Source organism: Anabrus simplex, chromosome 5, assembly GCF_040414725.1.
Source record: "Anabrus simplex isolate iqAnaSimp1 chromosome 5, ASM4041472v1, whole genome shotgun sequence".
In the NCBI taxonomy this organism is placed as follows: Eukaryota; Metazoa; Arthropoda; class Insecta; order Orthoptera; family Tettigoniidae; genus Anabrus; species Anabrus simplex.
This window is the reverse complement of record NC_090269.1, coordinates 197,845,319-197,859,931: the sequence shown is the minus strand read 5'-3', so window position 1 is coordinate 197,859,931 and position 14,613 is coordinate 197,845,319. Positions and strand designations below refer to the sequence as shown.

General features: G+C 37.5%; 1 protein-coding gene across 2 annotated transcripts in view; it reads left to right on the top strand.

The window, feature by feature from the left end:
* Cap-D2 (CAP-D2 condensin subunit) overlaps nucleotides 1-14,613 on the top strand; it is a 410,800-nt gene that overhangs the window by 290,365 nt on the left and 105,822 nt on the right. The window lies entirely within an intron of this gene.

Here is a 14,613-nt window from a genome sequence, read left to right as displayed (position 1 = left end):
GTGTCGTCTACGTATCTGAGCCAAAGGCTTGAGGCCTTTTATATTTATTGATATTTTATGATGTTCTAAGGAATCTAAGTATATCTCGGCTAAGAAGCTATTAGAAGACGGACGGGGCTCCTTAGCGACTCTATGCCGATACTATGATCATGCACTCTGGTGCAAGGTGGAAGAACGTATAACTTTAAGAAGTTTCGTATTTCTAGGTTTTCATAACTGAATCTATGTTCATTTATTTTTGGGTTGGCAACACTTCTTTTTCTTTCCGCCAGTTTTGAATCTGGCCAATCATGAATTTCTGTAATTAATTTTCAACCAATCCCGCATTTTGTTCACTTTGAATTAGCCAATAAAAATTGAGAGGATGTGTCTGGATTAGTCCTGAATTCTCTTGAACCTTCCCTGAGGGTATATAAGTTGCGGCTTTTCGATTTTCCTGGCCAATTGATCGTTGTCTTTCTGAGTGTGTGTGTGTTTAGGCAGGAGGCCTCTTTCTTCGGCCCACACCTTGGGCTCCACAACTATGGGTGAGTCTCATATCAACACAGCCATACTTTCCCATTTTTCAACCTAAATAGCTAATTTTATGTTATCGTCTTTTCTCATACAAATGCATAACTTTGATCCGAATTGGAAAACAAACTTTACTTGAATTTGTACTTTCTCTTAACACATCAAGATGCTCCTGATGGAATGCCACATGGATCCATTCTACTTTAAATTAAGCAACAGTCAATTTCCATAAGCTTTGTTTCACGACAAAAATTATCCATGTGACTGTATACTATATCAGGTTAACATGGCAAGTCTAAGAAAGCGTAACCTCACTTAACCTTTACCACTTGTCTGTCGGGTGAGGCCCGACATTACGATATTCCCGTTCCTGATAATATAGATGTTGATTCCCATAGGGAATCTGAAATATTTGTCCTGAATGAGCAAATTTATAATACCAATATAAATGGTCCGTTATTGGACATTATAAATTTTCCAGCTAGCTCATTCTTGGTTGCCAGCGTTTCGCCCTCGTGTGCTAGGGTGGGCTCATCAGTTGGTACCTAGCACACCTACCAATACGCTGGCTAGTGCATACCGTGGTATATTGGTATTATAAATTTGCTCATTCAGGACAAATATTTCAGATTCCCTATGGGAATCAACATCTATATCATCTGATGGCCAAGCAGGCATCAATTTTTAGTGATGAGACAAAGTCTCTTAGTGCATTGGCACTGCCGGTGGCTCCAGTTAGCCTACGCAGTGGCCTCCACGGTATGCACTAGCCAGCGTATTGGTAGGTGTGCTAGGTACCAACTGATGAGCCCACCCTAGCACACGAGGGCGAAACGCTGGCAACCAAGAATGAGCTAGCTGGAAAATTTATAATGTCCAATAACGGACCATTTATATTGGTATTATTCCCGTTCCTGTCGCATGTCGGGGGAGACCCGACATGGCATTTTATCGTCCATCACTCGTTTGCCGTCTCTTAGCCGACAAAATACACTTTATATACTTTACTGCCATCTTTTGGTTCCGTGTGGAACTTTGTAGAATCCAGATACTATTCGACAGTCAGTCAAAATCCATTATTTAGATGGCAGTGTAGCCGTCAACTGTCAAATCACGCACATGAAAACTCGAGCGATAATAAACAAACATGGCCGCCATGTGCTCTTCTAGTCATATATATGTTGTATATGTCAGGCAACACACAAAACCTCAGTATTTTCGCACCTCTGCTCCTAATGAATATATCTAATAGCATTTCACGATGCCCAAAAGTGAACTGACGATGGTCGGTTTGTCTATCGTAACCCAACATGTACCTGATGCTGACGGCTGGCACAATTATAAATCAACAGATTCAGATTTCAAGAAATTGCCATTTACAGTGGTTTCAGCCTACAAACTACTGCGAAGTATGAAAACAGAGACTAAATAGAGTTTTTCAATTGCTTTTTAGTGATATTTTGTACACTAAATTATTAACGAAACCAATCGGTATGCGATAACTGTAATAATAATAATAATAATAATAATAATAATAATAATAATAATAATAATAATAATAATAAACATGCAAAATAATTCGTCTTAAATTCCACATATTGCTTTTATTTCCTCCAGTATAGCTTGCTGTAAACGTGTATAACCTAACTACATCATTTAAAACAAGGTGCTATCTCCAAAATCGTGAAAGATTAATACAGGTCATATAAGATAAAAATGTACATTTAAAATACGAGTAATAGGGGCAACACAGAGAACTTTAATTCGAGGGGTAAGGGTTAATGTATTACCAGAATGACATATTTTAATTCTACTCTAAGCAAGCTACAGCTAACTATGTATTATGATGCACATTGTATTCATGTAATTCTACACTAAACTATTCTAAAGTACAAGTTTAAGAAAGTGAAACTTCACTTAATGTTTCGGCAGGTCTGTAATACAATCCGACGATGTGTAACAACTAAGACTCTTCAGTTTAATTTCTTGTACAACCTTATTTTAATATTCATATGTAATACATTAACTTGTCAAGTTTGGCTTAATATGATCTCACGAGGAGATCAAAACTAGTCCCAACTTGATGTAATCTGTACAGTATATTAATAAGGTATTGAATAGTTGGAACCATTCTAGCTTTTTGCTTTCCAATTTATAAAAGTTACATGTAGTTGTTCCCTGTATCGTACCATTTCTGTTTCAAGACGACTTATTCAAAGATATGCCCACATGATGAAGTTATTCATATCACTGTTCCATTTAATGTGGTTTTTGGGCTTACTGATCTGCGAGGTTGTACTTGGCACAAAAGCACTCACACCAGGTGCAGTATGATAATCAGGTTCTTGTGGTCCACCATGATCGTAGCTTCTTCAGGTGATCTGGTGGGAGGAGGCCTGCAGCTTACATTCCCACCTCCACTGGTTCGCATGCTGTCATCCCTAGCAGTGGCTCCAGAGATGCCCTGGTGTACCCTAGGCAGCGGCATTTTTTGAGGCATAGTTTCAGAACTCATCATGGTTCATTTTTGCTTTTTTATAACCTACATCCAGGTGATGTGACGTTCAGCTGCTCTATTGGAGACAGACGCTAACCACTTTGCCGCTTGCTACAAGTCAGGTGTGAAGTGGATTTGAGGAGGGTCTTCCACCTTCTCTTCCACTGGGATATGCCACTTCTGCTATTGAAGCCGTTGAGCATTATTCTCATCACCTCAGTTCATCCATGGGTTCTTATTGGCTAAGCCTTATTCACACCTGCCCTGCATATCTACAGGAGTTTTCCTTATCAGCCTTTGGGATGTGCTGTGTCAGGGTTGAGAGCTCCCACCCCAATGTTTATGCAGAGTTATGTCTAGCTCTCAGCCAATTTTTGGTCAACCAATGTTTAAAATTTCCTTGTTTAATTTTTGTCTCTCTTACTTTGTACTTCTGACACGATAAATAAATAAATAAATAAATGTCTAGCTCTTACTCATTTGGGAGATAAACTGCCACGCAAGCTGACCATACTCTATTGTTGTCGTTGTTATGATTCTTTTTTTTTCCTTTTCTATTTGAACTGAATCTTTCATCTTGATACTTCATCATAATGTACCCACTATATATCTTCAAGATATAAGTAAAACTTACGATATGATATCATTACTCCATTCAATAAGAGTGTTTTTAAAATTTTTTTGTCACTTCCCATCTGGGAACTAAAACCTTGCTGGTTTGTATTGTTGGGCGTCAGAGAGAAAGATCAGTCCCAGGCACGCTGAACTACTTACTAGTGGTACTAGGTGGCATAATGTAATATATCACCTCTGCCATGAATGCTGATCATTTAGCTTCCATGGTGTTCATCGATTGATGCAATTTCTGCCATTATCAATCTAGGGGGTACTTGTACTATTCCCATATTTTAGTTTTTGTATATATTTTTAGTGATAATGGTTCGTTGAATCTGATACTATTGATAATATGTCATACTGTTCTCATTTTATTCCTGAAACTACTTTTAAAAATGTGTAAATTACTTGAACCAAACTGGTTATGAAAACATTCTGTGAATTGATGATGTGCTTGCCTACCTCTCATTTGCCTACCTTAACGTTTCCACAAAGACGCACACAAGATGCTGTCAATTGGTACAATTATTTTATTCACATCTATTTACAAATTAAACACACACACAACCTTAATCACAGTATCACAAACAAAACACTCACATCACAAAGCCCCCATTCTAAAACAGCTGCATGTCACTTCAATATGGCGACTGCAACCACTGCATGTCACGAGGTCAAAAGTATATTCTTGCTACACCATAACTCTACTAAACAATAACTCATTGTTACCAATAACTCTCTCGGTCACCGTCAGGATCATCTTCTTATATGTGTCCTGGCTGTGCTTCCAGAAAGAATCGCTACAAAAAAGCTATCTTCTTGAAAATTCTAGAGTGCCTAATACTTACATTATAATGTACAGAATATTCTCCACCGTTCTAGTGCCTATTACCATTCTGGAAGTTACAGTGTGTTTCATAATTATGGATTACAAATTACATATACAGGTAAGAATGAATTATATACAGGTTGTCACATTGAACTGATATAAATATCTATATACAGTGCATGTTTCATGACATAACCTCACATACAATACGATCATTCGACTACGTAAATAATAATAATAATAATAATAATAATAATAATAATAATAATAATAATAATAATAATAATAATAAATGGATGTACATCATTTCATAGACATACATACAAGTAATAATAATAATAATAATAATAATAATAATAATAATAATAATAATAATAATAATAATAATAATAATGATAATAGTACCGGGAGGTACACCACTACACCACACTTTTAAATCTTGCGCTAATAAAACCTCCTCTACAGGAGAAACTCGGAACTTAAAACTGGACCAACTTATAAATTTTCTCAGAAGATGTCACTACCTTAATTTTGTGATTATGAAGTTGCCAGTACTGTGTGAATTTCAACTTGGTTTGTTTTCTGTTCCTCAAGAAGTGTGGACACTCTCTCATAGATGTCTCTACTAAAAAACTATGATCATGCACCCTGGTGCGAAGTGAAGGAACTTTATTTGAAGAAATTTTGTATTCATAAGTTTGTTCTTTACTAAATTTCGTTCATTCAGTTGTGGGTTGGCAATATTTATCTTTCTTTCCGCCAGTTTTGAATTTAGCCAATCCAGAATTTCTGTAATTAATTTATAAACAATCACAGGTTTCTTCTTTCATTTGATGTGTAACTTTAAGCGACCCAATAAAAGTGAGAGGGTGTGGCTTAATTATTCATGAAAGGTCCCAAATTTTCCCCGAGGGTTTATAAACTGTTGATTTTCCCGTCTGTCGCCCACTCGGTCCACATCTAACTAAGTGTGTGGACGTAAAACAGGAGGCGGGAAGCGCCTCTTTCATCAGGCAGTCTTCAGTAAGGTAATGGCCGTTTAACATCTTTATTTCTTGCTAGCTCAGCAGTTTAACCCGCGGGAAAGGTCCAAAACCTTTACAATGTAACCTAATTTCCTAAATATGTCATTTTCTGCCGGCTTATGTAAAAACTTTATTAAATTTGTAACTGTAATTCGGGGATAGAGAGTGATTTACCCTTTCGAGTTCCCCTTCTTTTTGGTTTGAGGTGACTATGTTATGGTAACTGAAATTTTCTCTTCCGTAATGTTTAAATTTCCTTCTTATACGTGTCACCTCCATAGATTGGGAATAGCCCCTGTGTCTTCGGCCTAGTGCCTTTTAGGTTTTAAGAATGCATGTGTAGGAGCACAAATACTCAACCTCCATTCCTTTTTTTTGGGGGGGGGGGCAGTTTCTTAACCTGTTCTTTTTCTGCTAAGGCCAAGTAGATTGGGTACAAGATACCCCCATGTCATGTTTGTAAGTTATGCATTGATGGCAATTAATTGTAAAGTCTAGTATGGCCTTTAATCGGCTTGAAAATCTGAGAGCAGGTCAGCTCTTTTATGTGTTGTAAAAGTGCCTCTGGGAGGCTTGATATTGTAAATGATGGAGCTGGTGCTCCATGTTTTAGGGGAGTTCTGCCCTTTGAACAAATTTGTATTTGGTAATGCGGAGCTAGGAGCTCAAACTTGTAAAAACTAGGGGCTTGTAGCCCAAGGGTGTTTAAATTCTGAAATCTTGGATCCTTCCTAGTCTTGTTTCTTCACCTAATCAAAAATTGTTGGATTTTTGTTGTTATTAATTATTGGAACTCAGAAAATATAACCGTTGTTAAAGTTTTAAAACTAACTTTGTTTTGGTAGTTAGACCCGTTCATCCTGGCACCTTCTTTCACCTCTGCTGTTCCACAGATACCCTGGAACAATTAATAATCGATATTGGCATTAGTTACCCATGGGTGAGAGAATATTGTTTTCATGTGATATCCGTTTATCGCACTTTCGCCAACCTGTTACTTGTAACAGTGTAACCGTCCAGGCTTCTCCAGCCCTACTAATTTAAATAATATCATTTTACGCGATATCATTTGATATCAAGTTTATCCGCCATCTGCAATTATTTGTAATAAGATATTTATTCAACGTCAATCATTTGTAATCAAGGCTTTTTGGAATCATATTGTATATATGATAATATCGTTTTATTATTTAAATTATTATATTATGTAGGATAAGAATTCATTATGTTGTAAATACGGTCAATATGTTGAGACATAGTTGTTTTCATTTCATCTCATGTTTGTGTATACGGAGGTATATTCTTGAAGCTTGGGATTTTGCATGAGTCATGGGTTTATTTTATGACCAAGGCTAGTAAACAGCGACCCGTGAGTGAGGCTTGCAATCTGGTCAGCTATATCATCGCCACGCCTTCTGGACTTGTCCAGGAAGAAGAGAAGGGGAGTTGATGCTTCGATCTATCGAATCAGATACTTCGTTGTATATGAGTTTTGAGATTGAACTGTTACCAAGAGTGGGGGTGAGCCCGGATATATACTGATTCTCAACACGAGAACGGGACCTTACAACCGTACGACCTTACAACCTAACTACGTGTACTCCATCACTACTACTTCTACTGTGAACATCTACTTTGTACGACGTGATTTGATTTTTGAAACAGTGTGTGGTCGCTCCGCGACATAGTTACTTTTGTACAATGTGTTGTCGCTTCGGTTATGTTATCGGATCTACGAGAAACGAAACAAGCTTACGGCTTGTGTTATATTCAGTAAATATTGTGGACGAAGAACTATGTTTAGGTTAAGTCTACGGAATTTTGGTACAAGTCTGTACCGTATAAATAGTATAGCTCAGTTGGATTGAGATTTCTACTAATATGGAAAAATTCATATCTCTGAATTTTCTCCTCATACGATCAACGCTGATCAGTTATTACAAGTATAGGGCCAATGTCTAATTTAAAGACTAGGCAAGTAGGGAGTGTTAGTCCAGATAGCCCGTACCATATCAGAGAAGGAAGGAAGGATGTCCGTGGAGCAAATTCTACATCGAGAAGAAGAGAACGAGTAACCACGGAAACCAGATGACTTCAACGGAAGCTGCAATTGGTGAGCTTCAATTAGATAAAGCAAGCAATAGTAAATTCAGTAAATTATAAATTCCTCCACGCTTTAAGGAAACTTTTCCGATTCATCTCATTTTTTTGTATAATAAATTCATTTGTATTTTATATTGCGTTAATTTTCTTTCTGAAGCAATACTTAATGGTTAATTATTTAAAATCCTACCCCTGTGATTTAAGTATAAGTCTCTATGCTAGTAAATATAAATTTTGGTTTACAGTTTTGCTTAAAACTGTAACCATGGCACCCAAACATTACATAGAGAAATGGGGAACCATGGAATGTTAATTGTTTCTATTTGCGTGGCAATTTGCGGGCAAGCCACAAATAGTTTATTTAATATTCATGTGTCCCAAGATAATAACTTCCATCTCCCCAAGTGTTTGGACGAGAGGAAACAGTTACATTTGTCGCACCAACGTGGAGCTCGAAAACCATTAAGTATTTGTGGAAGGAAAGCAGTAAAGTAGAGTCTGTGTTTGTGGGGGTTAAGTGAGTGTCCATATAATTTGTATGTGTGATTTTGGGGGAATCATGGCTGCACAAGGTGAAAAGGACATGAAATTACGCAGCGGAAACTTAGTAAAGGGAGTCGAGACGCTGAATTCTAGGAATGTTGTAGATGAAAGTATTGAAGTAGATAAATCGGTAGAGAGTGGTGGAAGCATGGAAAATAGCACAGAATCTGATGTAGCTAGGATGGAAGGCGAGAAAGGTAATACGAATAGTGATAAGAATATTGAACAACTGTTTGTGATGATGCAGGGGATATTAGAGCAAACGAAAGGGATGGATGAAATTAAGAAAAAAATAGAACAGACCCAAACCGAAATTAGCAGAGAAATAGAACAGACTAAAACCGAAATTAGCAGAGAAGTTAATGCTAGGATGGATGCTTTAGATCATAGATTAGATGAAGCACTAGAGCAGCAGAAACTTTTTGAGAATCAGTTAGCGGAACAGGAGATGAGACGTAGCCAACATGAGAAAGTGGTAGAAAGAAAGTTAACTGAACATAGAAGCGAAGTCTTGGAACTGATAGAGAAAGAGAATTGTAAAGTTAGGAGCGAAGTAGACCAGCAGATCACAGGAATTAATTGTAAAATTCAGGAACAAGTAGGAGAAGTTAGTAAAGTTAGAGAACAAGTACAACAACAATACAATGATCTGTGTGGTAAGGTAGAGATTAATGCCAAAATATGTAATGAAAAGTTTGCGAGTGACGTAGAAACTAGAGAGAAAAGAATTAATGAACGTATTGCTAGGTCGGAGGCACAAATACGTAAAGTAATCAGAGAAAAGCAAGGTAATATAGGAAGTCAGTGCCATGGTAAAAATTTCATATATGAAACTGATTTACCTAAATTTAATGGGAGGCAGACAAACCCTTTAGATTTTTTAAACACTGTTAAGAAACGGTTTGAAAAGCGAATTGAAGAAGGAATCATTGAATGGGAAGAAGCGTTAGAAATAATTGATAAAGCTTTTATTGGAGAAACGAAATTATGGTTTGCGGTATATAAGAGCAGCATGACCAGTATGGTGGAATTCCAGAAATATTTCACGGAAAAATTTTGGAGTGAAGCTATACAAAGCAGGGAAAAAGAACGCATTGTCTTTGGGAAATTTAGGCCACACGAAGGAGTTTCTATGACCGAATATTTTTTAGCCCACGTTATGATTTGTAAAAACGTAGATGGGATGTCAGCGGAGAGAGATATTGTAAAGTTATTACTCAGACATTTTTCCAACAAAATCCACGAAGCTAGCTGTATGCAACAGATAGAGTCTATTCAGGGAATGGAAAGATTGCTAGCAAGTTTCGATGCGTTAGGAAATAGTAGTAGTACACGAGAGCACACAAACTATCAGACACCACCCAGAGGACAAGAACACAATCACCGTGGTCAGTTTCAACCGAGACAACAACCTGTAGGTATTTAAAGATAAAAACTTCATTGTTCCGTATTGAAATTATTGATGTTAAAAATTAAATAATTGAAAAGGAGGTTCAACCTATTCAATACTTAAAAGAAGGAAATGCAGTAATCACATTCCTATTTAAATGGGACCGGTTTCGACCTTAGTCCAGGTCATCATCAGCCGTAAAAAGATGTACAATGTTTATGAACATTGGAGGTCAGTTTCACACTTTGATAGGCACAAAGTCACAACACTATCAATTAATATACGAAGTTCAAAAATAACTAGAAGTCGCAGACGAATAGATTTGTAGTAGAAAGCCGCCAGCTCCTGGTGATCAGCGCGGCACATTCAAGGTCATGCGCTGCGGTCGAACGCCAAAGTAGAGTGGAGACTGTTTTTGAAGGTCTAGAATTTGTCACGGTTGCGGGAAGTTAAGTACGTGTATAAAAATATACGACGCAAATCAGAATAATTGAGTGAGTACTTGTCAACTGTTTTCCAAGAACTTAGCAGGAGTACAAGTACTCACTCAATTATTCTGATTTGCGTCGTATATTTTTATACACGTACTTAACTTCCCGCAACCGTGACAAATTCTAGACCTTCAAAAACAGTCTCCACTCTACTTTGGCGTTCGACCGCAGCGCATGACCTTGAATGTGCCGCGCTGATCACCAGGAGCTGGCGGCTTTCTACTACAAATCTATTCGTCTGCGACTTCTAGTTATTTTTGAACTTCGTATATTAATTGATAGTGTTGTGACTTTGTGCATACAGAATGTGGTGTCGTGTCTTTGTGCCTATCAAAGTGTGAAACTGACCTCCAATGTTCATAAACATTGTACATCTTTTTACGGCTGATGATGACCTGGACTAAGGTCGAAACCGGTCCCATTTAAATAGGAATGTGATTACTGCATTTCCTTCTTTTAAGTATTGAATAGGTTGAACCTCCTTTTCAATTATTTAATTTTTAACCTGTAGGTAATCAGTCACACCAGCAAAATAGGAATGTTCAGAGGGAACGTAATGTAGAGGAAGGTACAAGCCGAAATCAGGATACAAGGAGACACAGTAATTTAAACTGATAGTAGACGGTAATGAGAGATCAGATTATCAGTCTTCAGAACATGTTGCGAGGAATTGTGTAATGACGCACATGAATTATGATCTCGATGTCAGAGATGAGTTATTACAGGAGGTTGAAGTGAATCAAGTCGAAGTTGGTAGTAAAAGTGATAACCCCATTGTTACGATCGTTATATGGAGGGCGCAGTATCAGGCTTTATTGGATTCAGGCAGTCAAAGATCATGTGTAAGTTCGAAGTGGTATGAGGACAGAAAGAAGGAGAATATTGAGATTGAAGAAATGCCTGTGAAATCCACATATATCGTCACTGCTGTAGGTAAACGATCCAAGCAAATATGTAAACAAGTTGCCATACCTATTTGTATTAATGGGAAGTCGAAAATTCAGATCTGTCTTGTTATTCCGAATCTTATATTTGATGTTATCTTGGGATCTGACTGGCTAAGTTTATACTCAGCTCGGCTAGATTACAATGAGGCGTTAGTATATTTAAGGTGGGATAATGAGGATGTTAAAGTCACGTGGGATGCCGAAGTTCAGACGAAAGTGGAGGTTTGTAACATGTGGTGTGTTAATGAGGTTTCAAAAGATGAAGAAGAGAGAGCGGATTTTAAGTTGTGTGAAGTGTGGTTAGAGGAGAACCACGAGGATGCTTTGAGAGAAGCGGTAGATAGTAGCAATTTGGAAGAAGGTCAGAGGGACCGATTGTTGTATGTGTTGAGAGAACACAAGGAAGTATTTTCATCGAAACCCGGCAAAACACATGTGTATGAACACTCATTTTCAGTGCTGGATAAAAGTATATTCGCTGGACCGAGATATCCGATACCACATAAATATGCTAAAGCAGTAGACAATCAAATTGAAGCTATGTTAGAGGATGGTATTATTGAAGTTTCGAGTAGTGAGTGTGTCAATCTTTTATTGAGTAAAGCGACAGGTCTTAGTTGTAGTAAGATTATTAGTGACAAGTATGTTCAGGAATTAGGTAGGATGTTTCGATCTTTAGTTCATCACAAGCACACTGCGTGGGTTGGTTCTTTAGCGGTGATTGAGAAGTGGATTAATATGGTTCAGCATGATAGTACGAAATTCACCCCATTAGAGGTTCATTTTGGCAGCAATCCAAGGAATGAGCTGACAAAAGTACTAGGTATTACACAGGAACCTCAGCGGGACTCTCAGATATATGTCAGATTAGCGAGAGAGAATTTGATTAAAGCGGCTGAGAAGCGTAGCAGACAGCAGAAACGTCAGGTGTTAGATGAATTTCTTGTAGGAGATTCTGTTCTGTTACGTGTTCCCATGCTCTCGTCCAGTGAAGAGAAGGTGACGAAAAAATTCTTTTTGTTGTATCAGGGCCCATTCCAGATTCGTTGTCGGGTTGGTCCTTGTGCATACAGATTGAAAGATGGTAATCGTGTCATGTTGGGCACTTATAATATTCGCTCTCTGAGACGATATATTTCTGCGAATTAAGTGTAATATCTCCCCGATGTTGTTTTGACAACATTAAATGTACTTGAGTTGGAAAACGTGAATTCATGTATAGGTTGTGAACCTAGACCTGACACCATTGTAGAAGCCATGAGTAACTTGGGATTTTCTTTTGAAACTGCAGAAGGAAATTAATGCAATGATTTTCTAAGTAGTAATATTTTTTGCAATGAAAACAAGAAATTGCTTGCAGCCATCTAAGAGAGGTAATCCACGTGTGATTACGCGTATGTATGGTGTATATATTATTATAACGTGGAATTGCCGAACACTTTGATGGTGAAGTGCAAAGATAGTGTTATTTACCTGTTGTAAATATTATGAGTGTTGCTGATAAACTTTCGCAAGAGAATTGGCAGCATTTATTACTAATGTTATCTGGTATCGTTGAAACAGACACTCTACAGTGAGATACAAGATTTGATTATGTATGTTTTTTATTAAGTGTTCGTCAGATGTAATGATGTATATATCAGCTGTTTTGTTGTAGTGTGTTATTTTCATATATGTTATATCTGTAAATAACAGGAGGGTGTATGTAACCGTCCAGGCTTCTCCAGCCCTACTAATTTAAATAATATCATTTTACGCGATATCATTTGATATCAAGTTTATCCGCCATCGGCAATTATTTGTAATAACATATTTATTCAACGTCAATCATTTGTAATCAAGGCTTTTTGGAATCATATTGTATATATGATAACATCGTTTTATTATTTAAATTATTATATTATGTAGGATAAGAATTCATTATGTTTTAAATACGGTCAATATGTTGAGACATAGTTGTTTTCATTTCATCTCATGTTTGTGTATACGGAGGTATATTCTTGAAGCTTGGGATTTTGCATGAGTCATGGGTTTATTTTACGACCAAGGCTAGTAAACAGCGACCCGTGCGTGAGGCTTGCAAGCTGGTCAGCTATATCATCGCCACGCCTTCTGGACTTGTCCAGGAGGAAGAGAAGGGGAGTTGATGCTTCGATCTATCGAATCAGATACTTCGTTGTATATGAGTTTTGAAATTGAACTGTGACCAAGAATGGGGGTGAGCCCGGATATATACTGATTCTCAACACGAGAACGGGACCTTACCACCGTATGATCTTACAACCTAACTACGTGTACTCCATCATTACTACTTCTACTGTGAACATCTACTTTGTACGACGTGATTTGATTTTTGAAACAGTGTGTGGTCGCTCCACGACATAGTTACTTTTGTACAATGTGTTGTCGCTTCGGTTATGTTATCGGATCTACGAGAAACGAAACAAGCTTACGGCTTGTGTTATATTCAGTAAATATTGTGGACGAAGAACTATGTTTAGGTTAAGTCTACGGAATTTTGGTACAAGTCTGTACCGTATAAATAGTATAGCTCAGTTGGATTGAGATTTCTACTAATATGGAAAAATTCATATCTCTGAATTTTCTCCTCATACGATCAACGCTGATCAGTTATTACAAGTATAGGGCCAATGTCTAATTTAAAGACTAGGCAAGTAGGGAGTGTTAGTCCAGATAGCCCGTACCATATCAGAGAAGGAAGGAAGGATGTCCGTGGAGCAAATTCTACATCGAGAAGAAGAGAACGAGTAACCACGGAAACCAGATGACTTCAACGGAAGCTGCAATTGGTGAGCTTCAATTAGATAAAGCAAGCAATAGTAAATTCAGTAAATTATAAATTCCTCCACGCTTTAAGGAAACTTTTCCGATTCATCTCATTTTTTTGTATAATAAATTCATTTGTATTTTATATTGCGTTAATTTTCTTTCTGAAGCGATACTTAGTGGTTAATTATTTAAAATCCTACCCCTGTGATTTAAGTATAAGTCTCTATGCTAGTAAATATAAATTTTGGTTTACAGTTTTGCTTAAAACTGTAATCATGGCGTCCAAACATTACATAGAGAAATGGGGAACTATGGAATGTTAATTGTTTCTATTTGCGTGGCAATTTGCGGGCAAGCCACAAATAGTTTATTTAATATTCATGTGTCCCAAGATAATAACTTTCATCTCCCCAAGTGTTTGGACGAGAGGAAACAGTTACAACACTCCTTCTATCCTACTTCTTTGTTAAATGTGTTTTAAAAATTTTGTCCTCACTTCCCACCCGAGAGTTAAAACCTCGTTGGTTTCTCTCCTCATCCTCCCAATAACCTCAGGCAGCACTTTGAATTTATTTAGCTTCATTTTACAGCTGGATGCCTTTCCTGATGCCAACCATATGTGGAGGGATGTATTCACTATTGTGTGTTTCTATGGTGTTTTTTATGTGATGTGTCATGTGTTTGAAGGTGTGTATTATAAAAACCACAAACACCCATTCCCCGAGGTAGAGGAATCCACTAGACTCGATTAAAATCTCCAGCCTGGTGGGGAATCAAACTCAGGGCCTTCTTAACCAAAGGCTACTACACTGGGAATGTAGCCAAAGTGCCAGACACAGTTTTTCTTCCTTGATGATCATAGATCAATGC